Below are 12404 nucleotides of genomic sequence, written 5' to 3' on the forward strand. Positions count from 1 at the left end.
AGTTTCATTTCCCCAATTAATTCATCATTCTTCATTATAGGCATATTTAACTAAAATTTTACCATCTAAAGTAAATTTCATACCAACTTATCCTCAAAATGATTTGAGGGGATTATTTGATGCTTAATACGATTCCAAATTGAGATGTAACAATTGCTCTAACGATATCTTCCTTCCAAATATTTCTCTCTTGATCAATTACACTATTAACTAGCATCTCAATGTTTGAAATATTTTGTGCGTTGACATAATCTATGATAGGGTTAGAACCTGCCAATGTGTCTTTCTAGAACTTAATGAGATCCCCATTACCAATCTTCCAACTCATGCTCCTCCTAAGTAGCTCTCTAGCAGCAAGTATTCCTCTCTAGGCCCACGAGATACCTTTCTCAGGGGTGCTCATAAAATAACCGAATCAAATCGAGAAAATTGAATAAAAAAATATAATTAACTATATCAATTACTTTGGTTTAGATTAATATTTTTGAAGTATATTTTATTTATATATTATAAATACTAGTAAAAGTGCACACGTGTTGCACGTGGCAATATCAAATGATGAAATGACTTTATTGATTGAACCATTAATCTATTTAACCGGGAAAATGGACTACGATTACAACACTAATTCATTTTTTCTTTGTATTTTAGCCATTTGTCTCTTTACTAACAATAATTCTTATTTTTCAAATATATTTTTGTTTAATATGAAGAATATAAAATATTAATGTATGTTCATTTTTTTTATAAAATTTATAAAAAATCTATATGTTTATTTGTTATTATTTAATTTATGAGATAATAAAAATTACTTATTTTCGAAGAGGAAATGCAATTCCAATATATTGTTTGAACATTGGTTTTTAATATTGTGGTCAAATCATTTATATATATATATATATATATATATATATATATATATATATATATATATAATATGTTATTCATTATTTATTTATAAATATGTTATTTATATTGCATTTTTGTAAACTTCTTATATGATAAAAATATTTGAAAAAATACTTATATTTTTTGTTTTTCTTTATTTCAACTATTATATTTTCTTTTCTTTTTAATAATTTATTATTTTTTAAATTAAATCGGATCATATTAGATTCGGATATCCAATATCTTGATCAGATTCAGATTCAAAACTATTTATGAGTTCTGATAAGATCTTCGTGTCGAATCGAATTCGAATATACCCTGATTCAAATCCAATCCGATCTGTTTGCATTTCTACCAAACCACTTGCCTACAATGACTTAGTTAATTAAATCATTGAACCATTTGACATGGTTAGTAGGGTCATGTGTTATACATTAATGCTCTTTATTTTTTATCTTAATTTTTATCCCATTTCTATCATTAAAGAAAATAATTCTCATTAATCACACTTTTTTTATATGAAATATATAATATTATACAATGTACCCAAAACTATCTATAAATTTCTACATTTTCTAGTATTTTATGTATTTTATTATTTAACAATAACACCATGTGTTGATCCGTTTGACATGGATAGTTGAACTACTAACCCACCACTTGGATGGAAAAGCCATTTTTTTCTTATTCGGTTGATTTTAAATCATGTATTTTATTTCCATCATCAATAAAAGTAATTCTTATTTTCACATTTATTTTTGTACAAGGTAGTATCAAATGGTGATGATGATAATAATTAGCAACCAAATGACCTTACTAGTTGAATCATTAACCTATTTAACCAGGAAAATGCACTATGATTAAGACATTAATTCATTTTTTTCATTGTATTTTAGCCATCTCTATGATTAAGATATTAATGTATGTTCATTTTTTATAATATTTATAAAAAATTATATTTTTATATTTTTATTATTTAATTTATGAGATAATAAAAATTACTTATTTTCAAAGAGGAAACGCAATTCCAATATATTGTTTGAACACTGGTTTTTAATATTGTGGTCAAATCATTATTTATATATATAGTATATATATTATTTATATATAACATATGTGTTATTATTATTTATTTATAAATATGTTATTTATATTGCATATTCGTAAACTTTTTTTAAAAAATATTAATTTGATAATTTCTTTTTCTTTTAATAATTTATTATTATTTTTTTAAATTAAATTGGACCACATCACATTCGAATATCTGACATCTTAATCGGATTCAAATTTGAATCAATATTTATGAGATCTGGTCGAATATTTGGATTAGATCAAATTTGGATATACCCTGATTCAAATATGATATGATCTATTTGCCTCCCTACCAAACCACTTGCCTACGATGACCTAGCTAATTAAACTATTGAACCATTTGACATGGTTAGTGAAGTCATGTTTTAGACATTAATACTCGTTATTTTTTATCCTAATTTTTATCCCATTTCTATTGTTTATGAAAATAATTCTCATTAATCACACTTTTTTATATGATGAATATATAATATTATATAATCTATTCAAAATTATTGACAATTTTTTACATTTTCTAGAATTTTATTTATTTTATTATTTCATAATAGCATCATGTGTTGACCCATTTGTCATTTGACATGGATACTTTAACCACTAACCCACCACTTGGATGAAAAAACCATTTTGCATTTTCAATTGATTTTAAATCATGTATTTCATTTTCATCATCAATAAAAGTAATTATTATTTTCACATTTATTGTTGTTTAATATGGTGAATATATAACAATAGAACTATATCAAAATGCTTTATACGAAGTTTATATTTTTCTTTGAATGTATGTATGTATGCATATCTCTCTCTCTCTCTCTCTCTATATATATATATATATATATATATATTCATTACTTAGTTATGACATATATATATATATATATATATATTCATTACTTAGTTATGACATTATACATTGACCCGTTTGACTCGGAATGTTAGACCATTGACCTGCCTACCATCTAGATGTGGAAATGGTTTCATTTTCAATCTGGTTTTAGAATTTGCATTTCATTTATATCATTGATAAAATAATTATTATTTATCATACTTATTTTTGTTTGTATTATTAGTATATAATATTATAGATGTGCCCAAAACTGTTTCATATTTTTTTGTACTATTCTATTTTAAAAAAATATTTTTTAATTATACATCATGGGTTAACCTATTTTGACCTGAAAGATTGAACCACTAACCCACCCCTAGATAAGAAGATGGTTTAATTTTCCAATAGTTTTAAGTTGTATATTTGATGTCCATCATTAATAATATTATATCTATTTTATCATACTTATTTTTTAATATGACAAATATATAATAATAGAAACGTGTCAAATTATTTTTCAAAATTTATTTATTTTTCTATTTTTTCTATTTTTTTCTATTTATAAAATTATATTATTTATTTATGACATCATGAAATTATTCATTTGACCCAAATGGTTGAAGTACTTACCCACCACCTAGATGGAAAATATGATTTCATTTCTGGTTTTATTTTTAAATTATATAATTTCATTTTATTAATAATTATTGTGTATGGATTTATTAGTGGAATTTAATCATGATAAACAAAAGTATTTTTTATATTTCTAAATTTGTATTATTTATTTATAACATCATTGATGAAGAGTGATTTGGCCCAACCTCGTAGCTCAAGTACACGTAGGCGTGACCTAGCTCAAACAATGACTCAGCGTGACAGCACAACGGACGAGAGCACAACTCGGTGGGGAAGTCCCACTGAGTTCAGCACGGCAACTCGGTAGGTAAACTACTCGCCAAAAGCCGCCTCGCCCACACCTCCTCCCTGGGGTTAAGGGACTTTGGGGGGTCCCGAGTTCGGGGCACCCTGACCCCTTCTTCGGATGCCCCGAGGCACGAAGACCTTGGGGTGGCTAGCTCGGTGAAACCAGCTGTGGGCAGCCCACCACTTAAGGGACAGCCCATCTCAGGGCAATTCGCAGGAGAATAGCTCGGTATACCATAGGATGGTTTCCTGCCCGACTGCCGTACCCAATAAACCTGTGAATTGCAGGCATGTCCCCTCGCCGGGCCTACCATCTTTAGAAAGGCATCCCACACTTGACAGACACGTACCCTGCACGATGGTCCCGCACGTGCCACCTCAGCCCTGCCTGTAACGGCTGTGGCAGATTGACAGTGGCGGTTATACCTGCCTTGTCAGAAAGTCAAAGGACTGGGAGCAACAAAATTCAGCTATAAGGGACTTATCCTCAAGGAACAAGGTATCTGATATAGCTAGCGCAATCTGTACTCTTAGTGTTCACTCTCTTTCAGCTTCTCGCACATAGTACTAACTTAAGCATCAGAGCGTTCCCACCGGGAAACCCCCCAAGGAGTTCTTCCTCCTTAATCTCGTTTCAGGTACATCTCAAGAGCCACGCGAGTGCCAGCTAGGAGTGACCGGATTGTGTTACATCAATCATGAAATTATTATTTGACCCAAATGGTTAAACAAAAGTATAAATGTTGAATTCAATGAGAGAGAATGTGATTTATTACTTAAATTTGAGACTTAATGAGAGGTAATTGAATGTACTTAATGGTATTCTTTTAATTACATTTTTTGCCCTTTCAATGGAGATGAACTAAATTCAAGAAGAGGGGTATTTTAGTAAAGAAAAATCCCAGAAGCCAATACCTCCCCATTCACACTTTTATAAGTAGTATAGATATATGCATTATATATAAAATTATCTTTTTACAATATATAATATATGATAAATATAAAAACCAAAGAACCAAAGAATTGAACTAATAAAAAACCACTAGTGCTGGTTTGAGTGCAAAAAAGAGACCACTATTCGATTAACCAAACCATGAACACCCCTAATGTAGGGAGATCCAACCACACTTTTGGGAATACCTCCCTATAAATTTGTTGATAAAAAAAATCTCCCTATGAATTTAACATACTTGTACCAAAATCTAGAGATATTTCCCGTGTGTGGTGGGATGTTGTATGTGCAGCTTTTGCTTGCAAAATCTCCTTGCTCATTGGATTTGATCTTGATAAATGTTTGGTACATCCATTAGAATTGATGTCGGGGCAAGAATCGACTAGCTTAACTTGATAGTTGTTTTAGCCATAAATGCAAGTGAGAGATTTTAAAAAATGGCCATATGCATTTTATGGCTAGGGATTGCAATTTTCCCCATCCCCAGTGGGTACCTGACTTGATGGGGTTCAGGATGGGGATTGCTTTGGTGGGGCATGGATGGGGATGGGATTAATAGGGATGCCTGACCGGGGTCAAGGTTAGAGATGGGGAATGAAACCCCCACTCTTAAAATAAATTTAAAATATTATTTATATTTTACAATTTTCTTTTATTTTAAGTAAATTTATTTTTTTTTAAATACAATTAATTAAAAAATTTTGGGGATTCAGGTCCCTGTGTGGAACCCATCTCCGTTGGGGATTGGGGATGGATGTCAACGAGGATTAGGGTAGGGAACATGGATTTATTTCAAAGTCGGGGTTAGGGATGGAAAATATGATCCCTGCCCCAAAACCTCCCTATTGCCATTCCCATGGGAAATAAGGATTGGTCCTACAGGCCATAAATCAGCCATCAAGTTGATTTAATCCTTTCCACTAGAATCGGAGTAGTGGAATTATGATTAAGAACACCATGGCTGTGTGGCAGCTTCACAGGCTTTGGAACCAATGTCCCACACTAGACATGAATGTTAAGTGAAAGATTAAAGGGGTGTTTGAGAACATGATTGGTTTTGTTTTTGAAAGCAACAACAATTGCGACATCATTAAAATTATATTGTTTTTTCTAATGCAACAATTGTTTTTGTTTTCAAAAACAAAACCAACCATGTTGTGTTCTCATGAGTTTAGATTTCCTACACACGATAACTCTATCCACACCTACCACATAACATTGCAGCCACATAGGGAACATCTCATCCTCTTGTATGTTATTATGCACAGGGAGATATTCCCAATGCACGGATGTAGTGTTTGGGGTTGACGTGGGTAGAGTTCTTATGGAAAGGAGATCCGGAATTGTGGAACACCCCATAAATGGTTGTGGATCATATAAAATATATATATATATATATATATATATATATATATATATATAAACTAACGTGGGGCATTATGATGGGTTGGATCCACATCCTTTTGGTTACACAACCATTGAACGCTAAGGCTATGCTTGTTTGAGGTGTAAAAACAAATTTACACCGAATGTAAAATGAGAACTGGTTTGATGAGAGTGTAAAATGGGAACCGGTTGTTGGCCCCATTTACACTCATCATGTTTGGAGGATCAAGTAATTTAAACGTTTCGCTCCTACCCTTGCCTACCCTTGCATCTTGTCATTGCCTACCCCTGCCTACCTAACTTAAGCGTTCAAATAGTTTCAAATGTTTGTAATCCAGATAGTTTTAATTTCATTATAATTCTAGTTTGTAAGAGAATGGTAGGGGAACAGTTCCTTTAAGGACATCTCAATTTGTAAGAGAACAAACTTATTGGTCTGTATCTTGAGCCCAGTGCCATTGCCTACCTCTGCCTACCCCTGCCTATCTAAATGCAGATTAAAAAGTTTCATATCATATCTTGAGCCCAGTGCAGAGCTGAGATGGTGGAAACGCCGGATATAGAGCATAGTGATGGTGCAGTCCGTTCAGGATGGGTAGACATGCTCAGATCCCACAAAGAACTTGAACCTGCCTACCCTTGCATCTCGTCCTCCACCATTGATCCTCTGTGCTTTGAGATGGTGGAAATAGCAGTAGAACCCAGTTTACCATTACAACGCTAAGAAGAGGTGCGAGCTTCGATTCGTTGTCCTTTGTGCTCTGCAACACCGATGGTGGAATCTTAACGGAAGTTGAAGACTGATCAGAGAAGGGGAGAAGGGAGGAAGGGGGAGGTAGGTAAAACAGACAAGAGTGAAACTAGGGAGTTTTACATCAATTTTATTGGTGGTAACTTTACACCAATTTTTGATGTAAAATTTATCTAAGGTAGAGTTTTACACTCACCTAAGATGTAAAATAACATCTCATCCAAACATTAGTAAAATTGAAACAGAATGTAAAGTTTACCCCAATTCACATTTACATCTTAAACAAACACAGCCTAATGTAAATCTTGCATCAATGCATCAGACTGAACTGACTTTGGCCTGTCCCATGCCACATAGTTTGACTATCTGGTTCCGGTCCATTCTAGGTTCTCAAACCGGTTTTTGTTTTGTTTATTAGCTTCCTTATTTTAAAAGCTCCTTTTGTAATTAAACACTCAGTATTCGTAGAGACATTTTAAGTTAAAATGCCAAATGCAGTTTTACTGTCTTACTCTCAAACCGATGTTGTCCATTCTGCCCCTAGTCCTTCTGAACCTTAAATTCATAACATATAAAAATTTAATTAATTATCATATTTTACCCTACCCCTAGTGAGTTCACTAACGATTACACAAATTGTGAAAAGACAAACCCAAATTCAAGCTGAACGAACCAACCAACTGCAACTCCTGAAGTCCTGAGTCCTGAGTCTCCTGACGTATGAATACGTTGCAGTTCAAGAGAGAGATAGGCTTCGCGGTTCGGGCAAGCTCATGCTCACATCGTGCGAACAACCTTAGATAAGTAAGGAGTAAAGGAGATATTTCTTGTAAAGGCTGATGAGAGTTGCCCTGACAGAAGTCAAGAGAGCACCAACTCCATGTATATTTCTCTTTTTTTTTTTTTTTTTTTTTTTTCCTTTATCTGTTAAGTTAGCAAATCCCGGTAGAATATTTAAATTTTATCTCAACTCGGTTAAAACTATATTATAGCGCTGTTTCTTTCATTAAAAAAATCATGAAAAAACATTGAATTTATAAAATTTAGACCATGTTTGAAAGTGCTTAAAAATAAACTTTTATTAAAACTAAATGTTTATTTGGGCCGGAACCATTCCATTAAGTATTTATTGGTGTTTGTCAAATAAACTTGAAAAAAGTATTTATTTTAAAAATAAGAATTTATTTTTAAGCTTAAATTAGAAACCTTTTTTAAGTGCTTAAACAATGAACACTTGTTTCATTTTTTTTCTATCAAAATTATCACCAATAAATTTTTATAATACCATAAATGCCCTTCGAATCTAAAAGCCTAGAGTTTAGCCCATCGATACAATCTCTCTCCATTGCTCTCTATAACCAACGACGGCTTCTTCTCCCGGCGAATTATGAGGCAAGATTTCATTTATGGCGAAGTATTCACCTTTCATTCATTGCGATTTCTACCCTTCTCGCGATTTATAATATTCTCCTTCATCCTCTCACTGAACCGGCGGCAGGAATTGAACCAGTAGCGGCAATCTATTACCAGCGGTGGAAATCGCAGTAGATCGGTGTTTCAAATCAATCGGTATTTTCGTTTTTGGACTCCTAGATGTTTTGCTTGAGAATCAGAAAAAGTGGCGAATAACATGTTTTGACTCCCAGATGTTTTATTTCAGATCGACTGATATTTTGTCGTGTGTTCACTGTTAATATTCAGGATTAATTTTTGTTCAGATTCATTGGGCATATATGCCTTGTGCAGACACAACTATAACCAACGTTAAATGCAAAATCGTTGAGAGTGAGAATGAGCAGTTTCCCAGTCACCTCTTAGAGCAGCTTCGTACAGAGGAGTCGGAAAATGCCTCAGTTCCTTCAGCACTTGTCGATGGGTAATGAGATTCATGGTTAGATCTGTTGATGAACTAAACTTTCATTGTTAGACTATTCTTTCGGGGAAAAACAAAAATTGATAAAAAAAATTGGGGAAGACATTCAGAGAGATGCATGAATGTGTTATGTTTGTCATTTATCACTTACGGTATATATTTTAAAAATTTGAAAGAGAATGAAAAACAAAAGAATCACTAATGCTTATGTTGATTCTCAATATGAAATAAGTGTTTATATTTGAAAAAATTAGGTGCCCAATATAAATAAATATTTACTTTTAAACACTTATTCAATAAACAATTATTTTTAACATAAACAACCGAAACATCGACTTAATAAATTAAATGGTTTACGGCTTGAATAGATCATATTCGTATGAAAAGTTGGAGAATTAATCATTAACTCAAAATAAAACAATGGAAATGCACCATGTGCCAATTTATAGGGACTCAGATATGTTACAAACAACACAAGACATGTAGATTGGGCTACGAAACTCAATCCAAATTGTTGGTTGTATTAAGCCCCGTTTGGGAGTGCTCAAGTATTTGATGAAAAAGTGCTTCTTCCAAGCGAGACGGGGGCTTTGCCAAATTACTTGACTTAGTTGAAGCCCAGCCCAGAATTGACTCACAAAACGAAGCCGCCCCCAAGTCCTAGCAACCTTGGGGGCATTGGCCCACCCAGACTTCTTCGACCATCAATTACATTCCTATCCAACTCATATCCCGCTGGCACTAATTACGTCCATATCCTATACAATTAATTAATGGTCCATTTTACATATCTTTTCGTGTGGTCTTTCGGTTATTTATAAGTTGTGAAAATTGATTGTCATCTATTTTCGTTTGACATGTGGAAGATCTAGTTGGAAAAGATAGAATGCCGAAAAGGCGTGAAAAGCCCATTCTGGGCTGATTTCAGGATTTCTAAATGAAGTTCATTGGGTCTTTAGCATTTTAATCTCGCACAGAAAGACATGTATCTATCAAACGTGCTTCAAACCGCTCAGATCTTCATGCAAAAGCTCAATGCATATTTTGACTATCAGAACTGCTAGATCTTTCCAAAAGATGCACCAAATGGGTCCTGACTTGAGGGGTTTTGTTTGGTAAATAATTCCCCATTCTCCCTTACTGAGATCCCTCATTTTGGGTAGTGGTAGAAATTGAGTGGGCTAGGGTTGAGCTTCAACCCAACCCATTTGGTCCATCAACTCATTGATGAATCATTTATGAAAAATTAAATGGGTTGGATTCAAACCAAACCCACTATAACTCAATCCAACCCATTAGTTTTTCATTCAATAAATGAGACACACAAATTCTAGAAAATGTAAAAAATAACATAAATTACAGAAGAATAAATATTGTAGAAATTTATAAAATAACCCAGAAAATGAAGAAAAATAACATAAATTACAAGAAAACCATAAAAATGCACGAAAAAATAACATAAATTACAAAAAAAACTAAAAAATGAAGAATAATAACATAAATTACAAAAAAATCAAAGAAATACATGGAAAAATAACATAAATTACAAAAATAACCCAGAAAATGAAGAAAGATTGCATAAATTACAAACAAAACAAAGAAATACATGAAAAAATAACATAAATTACGAAAACAACTCAGAAAATGAAGAAAAATAACATAAATTACGAAAAACCCCAAAAGGATACACGAAAAAAAAAACAGAAATTACAAAAAAAAAACCCAAAAAATGAAGAAAGCATAAATTACAAAAAACCAAAGAAATACACGGTTGGGCGGGTTGAGCAGGTTGGGTTGTAAATTGCCACCCCTAATTTTGGGAATGTTTTATTGACCTTCGTTTTTTTTTTTCTCGGTGTTCTAAAAACAAGGGTAAGAATATGGTGACTTAGTTTCTGAACTATTGGTGGTCAAAATGATGGTCCGAGCAAAATATGGGTGGTCAAAATGATGGTCCGAGCAAGATATGGGTGGTCAATTTTCTCTTTTTTTTTTTTTGGAAAAATAGGAGAGGTCATTAAACTTCTCCTCCAAGGGCATAAGGAGCGTGGATGTAATTCACCAATTTTGTTAATATAACCAGTGATCAGACTGTGCTGTGCTTGGTTTATCAGAAATTTAATTAGCAGTGAGAAAGGAAATCTTATTGGAAATTTCATTAATCCATTCTCTTAAAATTGGTTTGACAACTTTCCCCAATAAACCCCCTTTTTTTGGTAAGCACAAATTTCATTAAAAGTTAAAACAAGAGAACAAACAGAACTGCAAGGCAACAAATTAAACAGAAAACAAACAAAGACAGCTATCTTAACAAACAACTACGTACCAACGAAGTCCTATCTAACCAAACACAACGTAGGGTTTGTGATATCACCACTTGATTCATACAGAACGAATATCGAAGGGAACAAATGATGATTTATTAATTTCCAATAGCTGATGTTGACCAACACAGAAGTTTGAATTGAACGAATAATTGAGCAAACAAATATGACAAGTTTTCGAGAGTGTTCGTCTGCCTCTAGCTACAGTTCAGGCTTCAAATATATATAATACAGGGTTATTGCATGAAATCTTATTTTCTCGCTTTCCGTGGAGAAAAATCCGAGGCAGGCGTGCAAACCCTAGATATGGTCTTTAATTTATAGCCAATCATGAATGAGGTAATAATTTCATGCAGCATTTATATTACAGATGCAGGACTGTTGCTTTTGCTTAATTAGGTACTATTCCAAGTGAACACTGAAACCAAGTTTATTTTATAGAACCCCAAAAAACCTACTCTCTCCATGAAATATATATATATATAATTTTTCTATGGACATATTTACATATACAATCCTCCGAATATTAGACTAAACCACAGTAAAACCCAAATCCACAGACTGGTTATTGAAGCTTCATCATGGCCAATTTAGAAGTCCGTCCACCTGATATGCGCTAATATCGAAGTCGGGGTCGACCACTACTTCGCCATCTTGTTGCTGCAAACACCAAAACCAGTGTTTTAATTGACAAGGAAAATTAAAGAAAACCAGGATTTAGAGTGAAATGTTCTCTGGATGACTTCATTCATCTGTTTAAAGAGAGCCTTATTTTTCATAACTATGCAATGGACATGCCTTGTAATTAGTTCGATGAATATGACCATCACCGTCATCAAATTCAAATGCTTGCGCGAGTGAAGTGTTTTCAACGCTAGAGCTGCTTTTTATGAGCTCAAGGAGGATATCGAGTTCACTTTCAATCCCACTTTCATTTTCTTCTTGCTGTTGAGGCAGTGCCAACGGCAATGGAGGTTGTTGTTGAATCACATTATTGGCGAACGGCGGTAGCCAAGTTGGTGGTGGCGATGGTTGTTGAATCACACCGGGGAACGTGGTTGGGAAATGGTTTGCACCTTGAAACCTGCTACCGGAAGAAGCCAGTGATTGAGGAGCAAAACCAAGAAGGAATGAGCTCATCAACTCCGGAAATGGAGAACATTTCCCCGTCGCTGTTAGAGTTTCCTTGCCCTTACGCGCCTTATCCATCGAGGTGTAGCTACCACTGATACCATTTGATGGTCTACCACTGAAACAAATCATCTGACCCAATCCAACCTGCAACTCTCCGGCATCCGTCATCGGAAATCCAGCGTGGTTGTTATTGGTGTAATTGAAAATTGGGGCTTGGTTATGCTTAGTGGATGAACCCATGTTCTCAAATCTTGGAT

The sequence above is a fragment of the Nelumbo lutea genome, chromosome 1, assembly GCF_056320005.1.
Source record: "Nelumbo lutea isolate HS-2025 chromosome 1, American lotus-T2T, whole genome shotgun sequence".
Lineage (NCBI taxonomy): Eukaryota > Viridiplantae > Streptophyta > Magnoliopsida > Proteales > Nelumbonaceae > Nelumbo > Nelumbo lutea.